General features: G+C 41.7%; 1 protein-coding gene across 3 annotated transcripts in view; it reads left to right on the top strand.

Annotated features, from left to right (window-relative positions):
- Nucleotides 1–219: 219 nt before the first annotated feature.
- LOC108157274 (sodium-coupled monocarboxylate transporter 1) overlaps nucleotides 220–20,095 on the top strand; it is a 34,488-nt gene continuing 14,612 nt past the window's right edge. The window contains exons 1-2 of one of the 3 annotated variants that reach the window (XM_017289270.2): nucleotides 220–385; nucleotides 2,575–2,645. The gene's annotated coding sequence lies outside the window, so the exon portion shown is untranslated. Of the gene's footprint in view, nucleotides 386–1,566; nucleotides 1,811–2,574; nucleotides 2,646–15,901; nucleotides 16,011–20,095 lie in introns of those variants that run through there. The other 2 variants (XM_017289271.2, XM_017289272.2) reach the window with 2 other exon arrangements.

The following is a 20,095-nucleotide window of genomic DNA, read 5'->3' as shown; positions in this document are numbered from 1 at the left end:
CGATGCGATGCTCGACTGAGCTGCCAGCGTCTACGTCTCAGTCTCAGTCTCTGTCTCAGTCTCTGTCTCTGTCAGCGCGGTACACGAAGCTTCCCCGAGGTAGAGGTAGACGTAGACGTAGACGCTGCGGCTGCGACTGCGGCGAACAAGATCGGGCCAAACAGAAACATATACGTACATATATGCCGCCCAAGAGGCAGCCGCAGCTGGCTATGAAAACAAACCCGTCGTGGCTCTCGCAGACACAAGACGCAGTTCCCCAATCGATCCGCGCAAAAGTGAAAATTTCAATCCACCTTAACGACAACGAGAAACCGACAAACCGAGAAACCGAGAAAACGGAAGCAAGCCAAAGCTCACAGTACAACCAAATCACACACGAAATGTAATTGAAGTTATTATTTGCTTTTCATCCCGGGACACAAACGCCATTAGCGTGCTATAAAATATATTATTATCCCAATAATAAATTCCGCAAAAAATATAAAAAAGAGCGCAAATAAAGTGGGCGATAAACCGCAAAATTATTGAACAAGTTCGGCATTATCAGAGCTTTGTAATCACGCGATCTATCCGCCTGAGAGTTCAATCGCATTCAGCAGTTTATATAACCCTAGCCCCGTTGAGGGCCCTCGACAAGGTGTTCTTGGGTCACCCGGGCGGACGTGACAGAAATTTCTGATAGCGAAGGTCGCGCCACACGCCCCACACCCCACACCCCCACCCTATTACAAATGTGGAAAATTTTGGTTTCGTAAAATTGTGCGACCATACTCACGAAATTAGGCGGGAATTTCCCAAAAAAAACCCCGCCTTCCACCAATAATTTGTAATGGAGTCCCAGAAAACAACGACAGTGTCGATTTTTTTGTTGGTTGTCATTCTCTGATTTTGATAAATTAATTCAAAATGCTAAATGCTTACGAACTTTTCACATGGCCAGCCATAAATTCTTTCTGGGCCTGGGCCTGGGCCGCAGCGCCTCATTAGCAATGCAAACGAGTTTCCAAAAATTGTTATTCCAACCGATTTGTAGTCAAACTTTTCAAATATGTCACATAAAGCGCGAAATAGTTAACCGAAAAAGAAAACAGGTTTCCAAAAGGCTCACGCTCAATAATTAAATATAGATTGGGTCTGCGATATGCATATGTAAATCCCTCATAATCGCTTTACAGATCTGCCCAAGTTTTTCCGGTCTTTACGTACGAGCAGTCAGTAATTCGGTGCCATTCAGGTGCCATACGTTTTGCTGTGTTCGTGCCTGCACATCTGTTTCAACCTGATATAAACAACAAAATAATGTAGATATATGGAAAATTATTAACAAACAACAATGGGCTGGGCCAGATGGAGAGTAGTATGTGCCCTAGCCGGCTGCAATTACGGTACCTGGCCCCCTACCTGCTGTGTCACAGCTTCCGCAAATTATACTAGTCGCTCTCTCTCTCTCTCTCTCTCTCTCTCTTTCCCCCCCACACACAATCACAATCGCATCGGCATCAGCATCGGCATCGGCAGTATTTTCATTTTCAGCCCAGCAGAAAGAGTGAAAATTAATTAGTGCCGTTATAAATAAAGCATAAGCATTCGAAAAGCAAATCATTTGACATTCAGACGCGCCTCAGCCACGGAACAGACAAGTGCGCGAAGAGTGACGAATACTACGCAAAAAAACACCAAAAAAAAATATGTATACATACTCGTACTAAAAAGAAACAACTGAAAAATAGAAAAAACAGAAAGCGTAAACCGGAATCAAAACAAAAAAGCAAAAGTAAAATACTTAAAAGCGAACCGTGTGTAGCCGGTAAAATAATCAAAACATTCGCTAGTCACGTGATCATTATATACCCTGATAGTCAGGCTAAAATTTTAATTGTCTGTGTCTGTGGGGGGGGTGTATGGTTGTGTGTCCATTTTATTCTATGATTATCGCTGGGGTGATGTACTCAGAGCTATAAGATATATTGTACGATCTTCTAACTTAAGGAAGGACTAAATGTGCACTGCATTCCCCTAAAATGTGTATTCAGCAGTCATCTTTAAAGTTGGCACCCATCTCAGAGAAAAACTATATGTAGTTCCTTCCGCTTCCACCGTCTTAAAGTTTCCCCTGATATGCACTTGCCTATGTCACTGTCGTTTCTTATACTGCAACGAGTATATTTCTGCAGTCATTGTTCCTTGTTCTCTTCTGGGACTTTGTTTATCGCTGAATGCATTTCGACAAAGGCATGGGCCGGGAGCGGCAATGGGGGTCCGGGGACTTGGGAGCAGAATGTCGCGTGTGGGGGACAATGCCACAAGAATTAAATGCTCTGAAAGAGAAACTGGCAGATAGCCAGCGAAGAAACAAAACAGATAAATGAACATGCATATATAAATAAATAAATAAATAAATTGTAATGTTGTAGAAATGATCACGCGTATAATACTTTTATGGCAGGGAGAAACCTGCAGAGTGATGCGTATTTTTGGCCTGGACAAAGCGCTAAAAATATGTTTGGCGCTGTGCTAATTAAACAATCAAACTTTTATTTTTTCCCCACATTTTACCAACGAACAACGAAGACACAACGAGACGTAACGGAATTCGCGCTAATCCACACAAGCGACACTCTCCCATTGGAGGTTGATTAAAGGTAAGTGTTAATTGGAGCTCCGCATAAAAATACGTACTGTGAATCAGGTGAAGTGAATCACTTTTCCGGAGCAACAGGGTGGCATTCTCCTATTGTGGATACAACTATTTATCAGCCATGAGACATCTGATGGGGATGGGGATGGGGATGGGTCCCGTGGTGTGGGTGCTAAACATGCAAACCCCCTTTGGCAACACTTTTTGCCGACGCGTTTGTCATGCAATTTTAATCGCAATTGCATTTTTAATTTTCCTCTTCCACCTGACGGCAGCGCAGATCTCTCTCTCACTCTCTTTCGGTCTCTCTCTCTGGCCCTCTGCTATCCTCTTAGAAAAGAAAAATGTGCGCGGCAGAGAAAAAGAAGGAAAAATAAAAGCAAATAAATATTAAATGCAATACACTCAATACCCAGACGGACAGACAGACAACGGGCAGCAAACTGGCAAGCGAACTGAACTGACAGTCGGAAAAACAAGGAATGGAATGGACCTATGGGGGAGGATGGAAAAGCTATCGGGAGCAACGGAGGAGGGGAACGAACCAACGAACGCCTGGCGGGCTACTAACACATTGGCATACAGGGAATCCGAGATGCGACAGGATGCGAGCGAGCGAACGAACCAGTGAACGAGCGAGCTATGCGACCCATTTGCATAAATCTACATTTTAACTATTTTTTCCATACCCAGTACTCGGATAGCACTATGGTATATCGTATTTGTCTGTAATATTCTCGATTTCAAACTGAAAACCAGAAAACTCTTTGCAATCCATTTGCTTCATTTATCTTCTTACCTAAATGTATCTTGCCATCTAAAATGGAACGATATATGTATCTTTCCAATATCTACTTATCTCCTACGATCGGTTAAATTTTGTAGTCGAAATATATATTTGAATGAGCCTTCTTTATTTTTCATGTTCTTCTGAATATATTTTCCTTTAATGTTAATAGTTCCATTCAGATAGTGGGCCAAAATCCAATAATACAATCTGTTCTACTTTGGAGGGTATTCCATAATCGTAGTCCCCGAATAAAGTTTTCTCTCACTTGTTGTTTTTTTTTAATCTCCCTCACTGCTTGCCGGCTGCTGCTTTTTATGCGCTACCAAAGACGCCGTAGACCCAGAGAAAGAAACGGAAAAGGCATTGCAGAGAGGGACCTGAGAGGACTAGAGACTGGGGTAACTTGATAAATATTCGCGCAATGGTGGCGTGAAATATGCAACGATATTTCTTGTGCAACTACTACCACTGCAACAGCAACAACATCCACAAACTATCAACCGAATGTCCGAAGATTGGTATTCGAGTTCGAATTCGAAGTGGAAGTGGAATTAAAATTGGTTTTTATTTTTAGTGAGTGCTGTCAAAACTGCCGTTTGCCAATGAGCTCCCCATCGATCGAAAAGCTCACATGTCAGAATTTCTGACAAACATTGACTAATTATTCTGAAGCCCGCATCTGACACATTGTCAAACTGGCATTAACATACTCGTATTCCCCCAATCTGATAGACCAACAATATGGTAACCACATCGACCACAACCTGCGACCGCATGGCATGCCAAATAATGAAGTCAAATCCTCTACACACACACTCATTGTTCATGAATATTTTATCGGCCGAGAGCCTTGCTGATGGCTATTTAATGCCGATACTCGCATTTTTTATTAATATTTTTATTGATACATTCCTGTTGACATCCGACAAGCAATAAATGAAAGTTGCTCTGCAGAACTCGCGTCCCTACTCAGTTCTTCTCTGATATCTGTCAACAGCTCTGCAGAATACATGAGTATTCGGAATAGAATAATTTTACAAAATAGACTATTTTCCAGACAACAATAGATTCAGTCTCGTGCCAGCACGTTGCGTGACAGTACAAGAGGCGCTAACTTGAAATTGTTTAAGCATTCAGTTACCAAGAATCCCATATATTTTGCACAAACACATATATGCTCAGAGCTATGAGCTCGTATGAAGGAGAAACTTGATACTGAAAGAAGGCAGACTCTTTAGCAATTAATTGATTTTCACAGAAAAATCATTATATTTTCTTTAAGATATCATGAGCCAACCGTTTCTGTGCGCCTTGCGGTATTTTCAGTAAGGCTACAGGTAACACTTCCCATCCAAAGTCCATCCAACCTCTTAAGCTGTTATCCACTCGGAAAGCAAAAACAAGCCGATTGCTCCACCACGTGACTGAACCGATACCGGTTGCTGAGAGACTGCACTCCACTCGCACAGTCTATTTCCAGTCTGAAAATAGCCATTTCCATTTGCGTGGCAAGTCATGTGACTTTTCTTCAGAGTCATGCGACTCGGCCGAGCATTGGGGCACAAGTGTTTTAATTTGTACCACACTTCAGAAATCAACAGGTTCTCTGAAGAAAGTAGCATCCTACGTGGCCTTCCCATTATTTTAGCAGATCAAGAACGATCGGTGATAATGTCTTAAGGTTTTAAGTAATATATTTACGTAAGTAAGTAAGTACATCTGACATTGACACCTTACAAGTGGCCTGGATATACGATCTGTTTGCTATTAATTGTTTGTCCGGTGCAAAAGTGCAGTAGGCAAACACCTGAGCACACTTAAGCCATAAAATGTGACTCATTCAAGACGGATTTGTTTACTCCGCTGATGGCTGTATGACTGTGACTGACTGTCACTGCGAGTGGGCCAGATTTATTTAATAATTATATTATGCCATACCATGATCCCCTGCTTAAAGTGATTCGGAGTGAGTCGTAACTTCTGGAGCTGGGGCTGAGACTGGGGCTGGGTCTGGGGCTGGGTCTGCTGATGCTTGAGCTGATTAATTGGCATCACATGATGCGGGCTTACTATTTTTAAATTGATTTTGGCCGAAAAGCCATAAGAGGTGTTATAAAAATGCAAAAACTTGTTCCGAGCGCGCGAAAGTCTCCACGACCGATGCCTAATGCCCAATGCTCAATGCTACCCAGTTTTGGATAATCAATACAAATCGATGGCAGAAATTCGCAGACATTTCACAAAAGTTGAATGACTTGTCAAGAGTTCGATTACCTTTTGGGCTGCCCGGCCAACTGATGATTGCATATGACCCAAATTGGTTTTAAGTCGATTAAAAGGAGCACACAAATAGCAGCACAGCCGAACCGTACTTATGCCCAGGCATGCAATCGAATCACAATCGAATTGCCATCGAACAAACAACGAAACGAGCAGCAACAAGAGCAGAAACAGCAGCTTGCATGTTGCATGAGGCATTTATCAATGAAATTCAATAAAAAATATATATTTTGCATTGGGCTTCCACCCGGGCTGTAGAAAGGGGAAGGCATTGAACCGACACTCGCACAAAGGACGTCCTCGAAGGCGAATGCAACTTCTTACCTGTTCCATTTCATTTGTCTGGCTGCAACAATCTGGGCGAACGTCTCGAAACGCGATTTAAAAATTTCTCTCTCCCAGCCCCGTAACTTGACCTGCAGCAAGTTCTGCAGTCATTCCCCACTCCGGAGCCCAACAGCCAGACAGCCGTGATAAATGTGACAACAACAGGCCAATTGGCGGCGTCCAGCTGGGCATCCCATACCGTACCGTACCATACCATACAATCCCATCTCATCCCATCAACCCATTCCAATTGTGTGAATGCGTGAGTGAGCAGAAACCAAACCAAGCCCAAATCCCTCCCCATCCCTGGCTTGTCATTTCAATTCCATTTGGCCAAAGTTGAGATCCAGTCTGGTTCTGCTTAAGTGCATGCCCGATTCCCGCTCCAGACCCAAACCAGGCCATCTTCAACACTATTAACGAGCAGAGCCACAGCCAAAGCCAGAGCCAGAGCCAGAGCCAGAGTCATTGCTGTTTGGGGCCGCTTCTCGTATTTCAACTTCTGCCTAATTGTTGCTGGCATGAAGACGAGAGTACGACGACGCTATCTGAATATTTTCGCCGGCTAATGCGCTCCAGGTACGATTATTCCGAGTCGAATCGCAGAGGTACGTGCATGAAATCGTGGCGATCTTGCTCTCTAATCATAAGCTATGTCACTGTTTGCATTTTAATTCCTCCTCGACTCGAGTTAGTTGCATTTCTATTCCATTTGCAGATTGATTTGGTGATTGATACTCATGATACCCGGGCTGAATCCGCATCCTTTGCCTTTGCAAGGCCGAGTGTGCATATTGAATATAAAATTGCACAAACTTTTGGCACCGTTTCGTTAGCTCTGATTGCCACAATCAGAGGATGGCACATACACAACCCCAAAGGAAAAAAAAGAGGGGTAAATCCATAACAAAGTAATCAATGAAAGTTGGATGGGGCAAATGGGGATAGTGCTTCAGACGGAAGCCAGCAACAACAGTTTCTTGTGGCTTCCCCGGTTCTGTTCTCTGGCCAACACGCCAAGCAGACAGCTAACCAACCAAGCAGTCCTCAGTCCTTAGTCCGCAGTCCTGGCTTGGCCGGGCCAAGCCAAATCAAACGGGTAGCGCCAGCCACTCCCTCGGAACACAATCCTGCCCGACATTCGAGCTTCCTTTTCAGCAGCTCAGCTCTCTTCTTCGGCTGCACTTTAACAACAACTTGCAAGAACAACAACAACAGCTGTGAAGTGGCAGTGTTGCTGATAGTTTTGTGGCAAAGTTTGCTGCCCCGAGAGCCTCCTCTAGTTATCAGACTTGCATTTGCTGTGCTCTATTTGACTGGGTCTGGGTCCATGATTGCTGCTCTGCCGCTGGCAACCGATCGAATAGCTTGCCACATGCAACACGAATCGCCCAGAAATAAGTACAAGCCGAATGCTGTTTTCAATTTGTTCTATTTTTGGCGACCGCGGCGTTCCCATTTTGGGTGGCATAATTTGTATTGTTCGCCGGGTTCTGCCATACGAGGCGGATGTGAAATGTGTATGTCATAGGCTGGGAGTCCTATGTGTTTCTCCTCATGATAAAGCAATTTAAATTTTGCCTATGTTCGCATTAAATCACAAGAACACAAGCCGAATGCAAAACGTGCAGTCAAGTCAAGTACTCACTAGTATCTGCTCCCTGTGCGGCTGACGTCACGACATTACGGAGGCAGCAGCTAAGTACAACAGGAAGGCACAGCAGCAGCTCTAGGGAACGCCTTGAAGTATGCTGCATGTACACGGCCCTGCCTTCTTCTGCACGCAACATCCTCATAAAAATTAGAGCCTCGAGTGCTGAAGCTGACGCTGAAGCCAAAGCCAGAACTGAGCTGAGTTGCTCTTCAAGTTGCATGCAACATCGCTATTTATGAACTCAACAAGAAGGACGTTCTCAGACCGCCCCTTTCTTGGTCCCCCCCTCCGAGAGTGTATAAGTCTGCTTGCTGAATGTGTGTAAATGGGAATGTGTATGGGTGCTCTCGACATGAGTCCAAAACATGCTCCATAAATCGCCACAGATACATTTTTATTCTTGTTCCTTTTTTGTTTTTTTTTTTTTTATTTCGTTCTGGCCTGTATTGGCCGCACTGTGGCCTGTCGTGTCCTGACCTGGCCGGCTAACGAAAATATTATTATGCCCCTTTAAATGTGGAGTACCATGGACATGTCGTTGGGCTTGTGCTAGCTCTATGGGTTTCATACATTTTAAGTACCCTCATTTGCTGACCACCCCAAACAAATTCAAAAATTCGTAGAGCCTGGCCGGCCGATAATCCCCAAACAAATCGGTATTGAAGGTCACTTATCGAAGTAGAAAAATAAAATAAAAATAAAGGATAATTTTTAAACGTGAATATAATGAAATTTTTTCAGAAGTCAAATCATTATTCATTACTAATAAATAACTACAATGCAATAATTTATTCATAAGGGTCAGCGTATACCATTGGAAAACGTATGGAATACAATCCGATTATTTAATCTAGCACTTTACTAAGTGAAATGTAGATTTATACCTGTGAATTTTTTCATATGTACTTAAAAATAAGTTTAAACAATAGTTTTATTAGTGTATCAAACTTTCATCTTGCAAAAGTGTTCCCATTTGTCTCTGTTGTAAATGCAGCAAGCAGGCGGTCTAGATGGCCAAGTCGAAATTGTTTTCATGCTCCTTGACCAAGCAACCGACCGAACAACGAACCAGGCAACCCGGGCCTTCCAGACCCATTTTATTTATGTCAATCTCTGGCCGCTGCTCCTTGGCCTCAGCCCCGGTCTGTCCCGGCTGCCCGATCATAAATCTTGGGCCGGCAGTAGGCGCTGAAAGTGCATATACCATGTAAATAATGAGCGGGCGTGCAAAAGCCACGCCCCGTTCCCGGATCAGAGACTCCTCTCTCCTTGTATTGCAGACATTGCATTGTTCCAGATAAATATATGGACATACATATACATTTAATTATTTATATTATGCTTTGCTGCAAATGCCTTTAACCCTTTGTAGTTTATTTTTTCATTATTTCTGAATGCGGTTTTCGCTGTCGCTGTGCATTGTTATTGGTTTTTACTGTATATACACGACTTAAATGCATACATATTCAAACGAGCTCAAATTAATTACATTCTTAATACGACCATAATCCCAGCTATGATGCTAAAAGTAAGCCGCTTTAAATGCCTAACAATGAAATGCGGTGTATCACCCACAATCCTACATTTCAACTCATGAATCAGCCGCGTGTTCCACTGTTTGTGCAAACTAAATATTTAATGATCGTGACAGTTAATTAAATATCAAGACAGTTGCGTCTAGGTCGGCGTTTTCATCTGAATCTGAACCTGCGTCTGGGATCTGGGGGAAAAACCGAAAGTGCGTATATTGTAGAAGGAATCACATGTCGAATTTGCATCAATCCATGATTGCATTGTCTATTGAGTTGGTGGAGGAAAACAACCAATTGAACAAACATATTATTATGCCACATTTGCTGAAGCAAATAAACACACAAAAACTTTTAAGTATGTATTTTTCAATTTTAATATTTGCAGAATTGAGGGGAAAGGCCACACAGTCTCGCTGTGTGTCGTCCATCTCCCATTGTGGGAGTCATTAAAAATAATTAATAATAATGAACGAAAACACACACAATTTTATAGACATGGAATCGAAAATTGAAACTTTTAGGGCGGAGAGACAGAGGGAGACCCTGCTCTCCCGAAGGGATTGTGAGCCCAGCATGAGTCGCAATTAAGCTCGCCAGCAATTACCAATTTTTTCCCCGCTGCGCTCTGGCCACATTTGGAACGCATTTTAATTGCTTGTCAGTGGGTTGCAGGGCCCCTGCAGCCAGGGCTTCTGCAGCAGAGCTGTTGTGGAAGCAGCATTTAATGTGCAGCATAGCACACCCTGCGCGTGTCACAATAAAAAATCACTCAAGTGCAATGCCCCACTCAACTCCACTCTGCACCACATCGCACGCCCACTCATCAGCCATCAGCCCATCAAACAAATGCACCACACGCACACAGGCCTCGTCTGGCCGCACTTCGTTAGCCTCGACAGTGCTTGGGGGCTTTCTGGGTTTCGGGATCTCGTGGTCGTGGTCAGCCGTGGACCGAGAAAGAGCGAGAGAGCGCCAGAACTTGAGCTGCGGAAATGCCAATGACAATGGCCATGGCAATGGCAGCGCTGGTGTCTGTGAATGCTCCAAGTGCTCGGCTTGTTTGCCTGTCGGCCAGAAGTACATATCTGGCTCACGAACACGAGAACTCAATTTGGTGATAAAAAAAAAAAAGAAAAACAATGGAAAATATAAATGAATCAAGTGGGATTCATAGAGAAACTGCAGCATGCTCGTAAAGAAGGATGCAATCAAATTTCAGATACGAGAAACAAGTCTCGTGTTTTGGGTCCAAACTTCCGCAACTCTTAAAAGTTGAATTGCTGATGAAAGATAATTAATTAAATAATTAGTTTCTCCATCAATTCAACGTTGTTGGATTATAAATCTTAGAGAATCAATTAAAATACTATTTGAAGTGTATTCTCCACAACAGGTTACGGTACTAGTTTCAATTAGAGATCTAATAGAGAATCTAATTACTCAACTTATTGATAATGTTTAATGATCCAAAGTGTCTCACTGCATGAGAATGCTGCAACGAGGAGCTATTTTTTAAATAATTAGAAAAGAATTAGTTGCAACTGCCAGTCATATGTAGGCGTTGAGTGACAATGAACCCACTTTCCTTAGAAAGTAATGATTATGTTCTATAAGTAAGAACTCTTAACAGTACCTTCTAACGTGGAAATCCATCTGATTCAATAGAGTACAGAGATCGTGCAACAATTGCAGTCTGTATATATTTGAACCTATAATTACAATAATTAGTGTATTTTCTGTCTGGCACTTTGCGTCTATTTACCTTTTAAGTAATGCAAACAGCTTTTTTATACCTGATTCAGTATTCAAATGGTTAGCCATCTGTCTTTCTGTATTTACGTTTGCTGCTATCTATCTAAACGTATGTATATCTTTATCTAGCCACTTTTGTATTCAATTAAAATAAAGTTTATTGAATGAGATTATGGCATACACTTTTTTAAGCAATATAAACTAAATTAGAATAATAACGTAGATAATTTATTTTTTATATGACCCCCAAAGCGGACAGTGTAAATTATGGATTTTGCTTCTCCTGATACCAGCAGACTGAAATTTGGCAAAAACTTCCCCATTAGTCATAGTCTGTGCAGATAATAGACTGAGGTACTTTGGAAAAACCGTAATATCTCTCAAAGATAGGTGGTTATTTATGATTAAGTAAAAAAGAGTCTGACTAATATGAATCATGTACATAGGTACTCTCAAAAAAGAACAATTAGTGCCTTGATTAAAAGTCGAAAAGAACAATGTTGCTGACGATGCTCATATCAGTATCAGTTCTCTTTTCGGGTCTGGGTATTATTTAACATTTGCTTTCATCAATTAGTTACAGCACGCAGAGCATTTCGAGTGCTACGACTATTTACAATAGTTGATGTGTGACATTTTACACGGGAAAACACGCAAATGACAGTTGATGGGTAATGGGAGATGGGTGATGGCTGATGGTGGGGCATAGGGGCATGGAGCATAGTAGGACCACTCAGCAAAAACAGTTGATTGTTTATTGTTATCGTCATAGATAGAAGCTGTTGGGTGGTGGTTGGATGGGTGGGGTATTTTTAGCATCGCAATTGTCAATGTCAGGGTCCCTCGAACATTTATTTGCCGTGAGTTGTTTGTTTGAACTAATTGAAAAGATGCCCAGACGATAAGTGTCTGTTGAACAAATATATTTAATTTGGCCAACATTTTTGATTATTTTAATTTGCACAGCTCTACAGCTGTTTATTATTATTTTCGACTCGTACATAATTCAGAAAGCAATTTAGAGTTTGTTGGCACAAACCAAAGCAATCAAAATGTGCAATCAATTGCATCTGAGATTTGTGCTTTTTGTAATGCCTGCCCCCAAAGGGGCTTCAATATTTGCCAGCCCCAAGTGTAACTAAATACACACATATGCAGTGCATTCTGCAAATATTAGCACTAAACAATATTCATTCAATATGTTGCACAGCTAATCGATGGTAATATTACCAACAATTAGGTGGCAAACAACAAAAGCTACAGGGTCGCTGCCCCAATCATCGAGTGGGTCTAAGGAGGCAGCCCAAACGGTTGCCAGCTACCGCCATCCGATGGAATTTAATTAACGGGTCTACGTAGCACAAAATTAGCATAAATCATTTAATTAAAGGTAAGTGCTGACGAGTGGCAAGCAGAGCGGAGCCTCCTGTGCGGAGAATCTTCTCTGAGATTCCCCCTCAGAGTGAGGGTGTGAAAAGTGGGGAACGTTGCCGTTGCCGTTGCCTTTGCCTTTACCGTACCCTCCACTGTTGTGTCTGTTGTTCTGAAGCGCTAACCGAATCATGTGTTAATTTTTTAATCACATTTGATAAATATTTCAAGCTGGGCTCGTGGCACGTTGGTGGACGCTCTTTACACTGAGAAAACGCATATATACTTCCAAGCTTTTAAGCAGGCCCTATCAGGTGTCTTCATTCTTCCTTTCCACGTTTATTTTACGCTTCTTTTAATTTTTAATCAATTCAATTATGCAAGCCACTTTAAACATTGATGGTTATTTCCTTATTATTTTACCCCAGCCCCAAATAACGTACCTGGAAAACCACTTTCATCAGCGATAGATTCCTTCTGTACATTCGCCGCTCTAACCATTTCGGAATTAAAAGACATCATTCACAATCATGATAAGATTGTTGTTCTGAATTTAAAGAATCTGACTTTGATTCATCAGCACCGCACGTACACTCTTGCTAGAACCATTATTAAATATTTTATGATACAATCTAGCTAATTGTCATTTTTGTGAATATAATTTTCCGTTTCCATATTGAAGAAACACATTTTTACTCATAAGATTTTTTGTAATTTTTTTTTTTTTTTTTCTATGCTTTTTACCGCTTTAAGTAGAAAAAGTTTTACAATTTTTCAGATAAGACAAAAGTTTTCCAAGATTTGATTGTTATTATCTGTTTAAAGAATATGATCTTGATTGTTCAGCTTGATAAGCTGTATGACGTACATGTCTTTTCAGATAAGCAGATAATTGGTTTTGTATATTTGGGTATTAGGGCCATTTTCACCAAGAGACGAACGATTATTTTGGATTTGGTTCTATAAGATCAATGCAATAATACTCCCAGTATACCCAAAACAAATTTATTGTTTTTCCCTCTGTGCAGTGTACCGCGAATTGAATCATGTGCGTCTGGCATAGAGATTAGAGAAAGGCGTTTATATTAATAGCTTTGTTGGCTGCTATTTTGTCATAATTAAATTGTTTAAATACTTAAATACTTACTACATTTAATTTTGCATAAAAGGCTCTGAGCCAACAATGTCAATGTCAATGAATATGAGTATGAAGGGGGAATGGAATGCAAATGAATAGCAGCCGTATGGGGAATGACAGGTCTGGCCAGCTTTTCCGTTCTTGGCAGGGAAGAAGTGCAATTAGGTGAACCCACAGAACAAGTGGTACCAGAGAAATTTAAGCGATTTCAATGCTGTACAATGCTGAGCACAACATGGGCAACAAATAACATAAGCGCAGCCGATGCAAAAATTTAACCAAAAAGAAAACAATGCCATTTTTGTTATCGTTATTATGGTAAATAAATAAAAGCCGCATCAAAACTATTGTAATAAAAACGTTTTTATTCGCATTTTCACAATGAGCGCAATTGCAAATTGATTTGTGCGGTTCTGTGAAAGTTCACCCCTCCAGAAAAAAAGCGGAAAGAATAAATAATAAACTCAAACAAAAAAAATACAGAGGAAAAACAAACTGAAGAAGCAACAACAACAAATATGCTGCTATGCATCGAATATTTTTCCAAAGCTTATGAATTTTTGATAGCGATTTCCCTGCTGAATATTTAAGCCAGCAGTTTTCATCAGTGGCCCAATACGAGTGCGAGGCTGGAGCTGCTTAAATTAGCTCATATTTAACTCGGAAAAAGCGCGAATTACTGTGCGAATCCAGTACTCAAATAATTTAATATTTTCCACCCACAATAGCCCAAGCAAATATTAGCACTGACCTGCCGGATTACATCAAAGGATTTAACACGCTCAATGCATTTTACAGAATACTATGTGGGGAAATTCGCTCAGTATCTGCCATAATTATAGCCTGTTTATCCTTGTTTAATTATGATTTATGCTAAAGTGGTATACATTTTTTTATGGTGCAATTGATTGGAATTATCATTGGGAATTATACTTTTACTGTGAAAAGGTTATTTATCATTTTGATTTCAGTCACAGAAATTCAAAAATCCCTTCCTGTCCTTTTTTTATAAGCAGATGCTAGTCACCATATGAAATCCGTAGAGTCAAGACAAAGATACGAGAATAATCCCTTATCCGGTTGTTACTTTAGTGGTGTTGCAGCTTTGCTCCTGATTGGTTTTTAATAAACTACCAAAGGCGTGGAAACTTTTAAAGACTTATGCTTTATGGATGCAAAAATCGTTTGGCTCAGCGTAAATTTCAATTAGTTGGCAATGTAAAGAGATGAAAGTTTTTTTGGCTTATTTTTGGGCTTTTGTTTTTTGGGATACCCAAGCCGGGTAACCTGTAACAGCATCCACATAAATTTTGCATATTTATAGGCACATAAACTCCCTGCACACAAACCCACGAATATCTGGATATGGACATACGTATACTTGTTGAAAGGGGGGTCGTCGAGAGCACCTTTGGCAATTGCCAGGCGTCCCTGGCTTGGTGTGAAAAATGAAACATAAATTAAATCTGCCACACCAACAGCCTCCAAAGTCAGCCCACAATTCTGGCCGGGCTCAGGACTGTTTACCAGGGCTACCAGGGGCCCAATCCTTATGCTCCCTTTTTATTTTATTTTATTTTATGATTTCGAGCAAATGAAAATTTATGAAGCAGATGGCACAGCCCGCTGCTGATGCTGTTGCTGTTGCTGATGCAGATGCAGAGTCAAAGCCAAATCCTAAGCCGAAACCAAAGCCACTCGCTAAAAATATGAACTTGAAATTGTGTGTGGTCGCAAAGTTTTTTGTGGCAAATGAAAATGATGCCTCATTATTTTGCCAAGTGGTGGCCATAAATTACGTTTTACAACACTGCCATATTTGCCACTGCACTGATCCCCAAAAACCCAGCGCCAGCTCCACATCACCATCAATATTTCACTCCAAAGAACATCTATCATGACTGACTGCAGTCTGTCGCAAAGAAAGAGCTCGTCTGCAGGTCGGGTACGTAATTAATTTCAGCTAGTAATTAGTTCCTAGGAATCTGCGCTACGACATCCACTGCGACATTGCCACAGATATGATTTACGAGTCATCCATATAGATAAGACACGACTGTGTGACTGCGTCTCAGTTTGGGAGAACACTTCCGATTAGGCAGCCGGCAGCTGGCAGCTGGGAGAACAAGGTCTTGGTTAGGGCAACTTCCCACCGACTTTGACGACTTATCACTAGAACTGACGCCATCCTATCCCATTATATGATTTTATTGCCGGGCAAACATTTGTGTCTGGCGATTTCGTTTTACTTTTAATACAGTAAAAGGCTCGGTAAACAAATTTGCACGTTCAGCGGAAAAAAGCACCCGGTGCCTCTTATTTACTGAAATACTTTTTCACGTAATCTCTACTACCGTACGGGTATCAGATAAATAAGGGCTCTGGACCAAGGACTGCTCACATTTCTTGTGTGCACATAGACATCGTCGGTCATTCGATTTCTGGTCAACCAGTACCGAAAGTATTAAAACAAAAACAAGAAAAGTATTTAAAGAAATCTACGTACAAAACGCTTCCACATTCACGTGAGTAAAACACAAAGAAAACCGCTGAACCCACTGCGGATCGTTTAAACAGCTGTCAGGGCCTTTGACGCTGACCTACATAAGATTCTATAGGCAGAACAATTTTCGAATTTTTAACGCACGATTAATTCAAGAATGGTGTTTATTTTTTTGATACCTGACACTATTTTGCAACTCTCAGTTGTCTTTAAGCCGTTGTCGTGCCAAGAACAAACTGAAATACAAGTACATAGCTCCAGTTCCAGCTCCAGCTCCAGCTCCAGCTCCATGTTTGGGCCAGTTGATTATGATTTCCATTCAAGTGTGCCGTTTACTGAGTAAGCTCAACCCAAGCCCAAGTTCAGCAAGGGGGAAAAACCTTCGTTTCCCCTAGCCATATTAGTGCAAGTGTTGGTTCTTATATTCCGGAAGCCATGTTGTTGGCCTTCCAAGCACTCGGAAGTTGCCAGACAATGTTCTTAATGAGTTCTCCACAACAAAAGTAACATCAGCAGTAGAAGCGTAAGCAGCACCAACTCTATGCAAATTGATTCAGTTTCAAGCAACTTCATTTGAGTTCGTTACGTATGCGGGCAGTTGGCCGACTTCAGGACCGTGCTCTGCCCTGCCCTGCCAAAGTGTAAGCAGGCTAAGTAAGCTGCTCTAGTTATGACAAAGGACAGCACAGAATTTCGAGGACCACATCCACACATACACACCCAGCAACAGCAACAGTTAGTACATCTGGCTAATAAATGGTGTGGCGGCCACCGGAGCTGGTTCAGTGAGCAACCTCTTGAGGTCTTACCTCACACACCCCCATAGAAACACGAATACAACACCCCCTGAACAGATGTTGGTGTTGCTGCTGCTGTGGCTGTCAATCAAGACGAGCAACATTTTTGCGACACTGTTGCTGGACAAGCTGCTGCCAACAGAGTTGGCTTTGTCATTTTATACACAGTGCCAATGGTTTAAAAGGGTATATGGCCGTCGTGTGAGGGAATGTAACAGTCGCTATTAAATATCTTCTACCATCAACAACCGAGTCAATGTAGGTAGATCTTAAAGTTTTTCAAGCTGTAACCTCTTATTGGTTGTACGAGTACAATCATAGTATGTAAAGCTTTTATGTCCATACCTACAGAAGTTTGTACACAAGAAATAATTCGAACATTATGTCCATTAATACGAGAGTCAATCACTTTATGTCAGTCCGTCCATACCTCTGTATCTATACCTAATTATGTAGTTCTTGTAGATTATAAGAGCGCTTGTACGAATCAAAAAATGTTTAAAGTATTTGTATTGGGAATAAGATAAATACGAGTTGTTCAAGAAAAATGGGCATTTTATAGTCGGAATATTGTTTTTACTTGTGTACTTATTGTTTTTCCTCCACTCTTCCTCTGATACTGACACTGACTTTTCCTCTCTCTAAAATTTCTTTGCCTCTGTCTCTCTCTCTCTCTCTCTCTCTCTCTTTTGGTCATGTAATTGCTGTTACACTTTGGCCAAGTTATTAAGTGATTGTTATTGTTGCTTCTGCCTTTGCTGCTGCTTGTTTTCGTTGGCTGATGCAACAGCATAATCTAACGATTATGCCAGGCTTTTGGCCCTGTTAACTCTGCCAGCCAAATGTAAATTAACTTGTACTCGGGCGCAGTTCAAAAAAAGTTCCACTGTTGGCTTTGTGTTGCCTACTTTTTGGGGGCCCTGGCAAATTAATTTCGATTTTTGGGTGTCGGCCCCCAAAGCAATTTGCCAAATTGCCAATTGCAGCATGTGCCGCAAACTGTTGCAACTGGGCAAACTAATTGCGTGTAATTATGAATGCAAGCACTCCCCACCATATACGTACAATGCCCCAACTGGGGGCCACAAAAGATACATTTTATGCGCCTGTCTCTGGTGTGTCAGACACGGCGTATGAGTAATGGGTGTCTAGGTAACAATGCATTATCGATTTAAAGTGTCACACGACACGGGACAAGGCAAGTGGCATTCACACTGAAGAGCAGACAATAACTAATTACACTCCACATAGCCACCCTATTTGAAATATTTTCCGTGTCAATTTAGCAGATAAAGTGTTGCACAGAAATGGAGGAGAAGAGGAGAGCGACCTTTATTTATCTGCAAATATCGTTTACATGACATTAATTGCATATTGATAGTGTTTGTTCAATTGCTGGCCTTTGTTCGTCTGTTTGTTTTTATTTGGAGTGGCTCGGTTACATTGCCGCACTGTTCGGGCGCTCCATCCATCAATCAATCAATCAGTACATCCATAGATTCATTCCCTAATTGTCCCTCAGGCGTGTCAACACTTGGGGCCCGGTGAGCGCGCGCGAGTTAGCTGCAATTTGCGTCTCATGAATATTTATGGAGGATGTAATTAAATATGCTAATTACAACTGATTGTACGCACAATCATTTGAAATTATAATTCTGAGCGAAGCCAGTTCACTTGCCCCTCTTAGAGCAGCAGCAACGGGACGAACAGCCAGGACAATCCAGAGGGATAACACGCACTCTGAAACTGTGACGATTTAGCATAAATTCAAATGAAATAAACACAAAAGGGGGGACAAATGAGGATTGAGCTCCTGTTACACGGTTCGTTTTGCATCGACGGTTTTTTGTTGTCCTTAAACTTGGTCCCCCAAAACTGTCTCGCTACACAGCTGAGAAAAAAGTTACCGATATAATCGCATTTTCCTTGTAAAAACCTCTGTTTCATAATGCAACTATCCATCACAAGATGCTGTAATTCTTCTTTAAAAGGGCATCGGTGGAAAACATAGCGTATTCGTATGACAACAGGCTTAAGGAGAAGTGGGACAGCAACTGTTGCCAGTTGAAAATTGCTTTGCAGCGTGAAAAAATGAGGGGGAGAGGAATTAAATAAATTACATTGTTGCCAGCATAAAGTTGACGCTGCCAGCAAAACAATTTGTGCAAGCAAAATCCCACCCACCAGCCACCAGCCACCCCCCACCCCACAAACCTGCTGGCAGCATTGTCCTTTGGGATAGGGGCAGGAGCTGACTTGCATGACGCTCTTGCTAGTCACGGTGGAGACCAGGACCAGCTTGATGAGCCAGAACTAATTTTTTGCATCCACCTAAAGTGAATTAAAACTTTTAATAACTAACATTGGCAGAGGCATCCGAGGTCACCTTCAAAGATCGACCTGGCTTTGACAAGATTTATCCAAGTTAATTGAAAATCCAAGAGGCCAAGCTGGATGGGTATAGAGATGGCTTTAGTTTTCACAGTTAATTGAACAAACTTTAACCAGCAGCTGCTCAAATATTCCAAATATTGCCTTGGACTTGCCAGACTTCTCAATTAAACCCAGGTCTTACATTAATAATTAAACAAAATTCTGGCATATGTGCTCTCATTGCATAAATACGTAATTAACCAGACTGGACAATCACATAATGTCCCCGGGCGAACATAAAGGGCTTCGTTTTCCAATGATGGCAAGTCACTTGAACAAATCACCAGCACGTGGCCAATAAAGTGGGTGTGTCTCTGCCACACACACAAACACACAGACATCTGCGAGTAGTGGTGCAGCCATAAATATCCATTTGAGGCAATTCCATGGTGACAAAAATGTGTATCCAAGTCTAATTTATTGTCAACATCCTTTGTGCCAACAAAGAGCCGCAAACAAGCTTTTTAATTTCCACAATCTCACAGGAGCGAGACGACTGCGGAGGAGGAACTGAACTGTACTGAACTGGGACTGGGACTGGAACTGGACATGGCCGAGGCATTTCATTAGTTCAATTAGCCGGACAGGTGCTGGCTGGGTGTCAAGTGGCAGCTTTTTAAACGATGATTAGTGGCTTCTCGTTCCCGCTCCCTGTGTCGGTCGAAATACAAGACAAATTGTAGTTTGCTTAGCCCCTGACAGGTCACAGTGGAATGCAAAATGTGTATCCCCAGAAAGGATTTCCTTTTGGTTCGGTACACAGCTGAGAGATGACTCTGTTTATTTTGAGCGATGGTCTTTGGGGAAATTTCCCCATGAGTAAAAGATGCAAAGACCCAATTTACTTATACTTTAAAGTGGAGGGAAGTATCGTCTG

The sequence above is a fragment of the Drosophila miranda genome, chromosome 2, assembly GCF_003369915.1.
Source record: "Drosophila miranda strain MSH22 chromosome 2, D.miranda_PacBio2.1, whole genome shotgun sequence".
NCBI classification, from domain to species: Eukaryota; Metazoa; Arthropoda; class Insecta; order Diptera; family Drosophilidae; genus Drosophila; species Drosophila miranda.
This window is presented reverse-complemented; position numbering and strand designations above follow the sequence as displayed.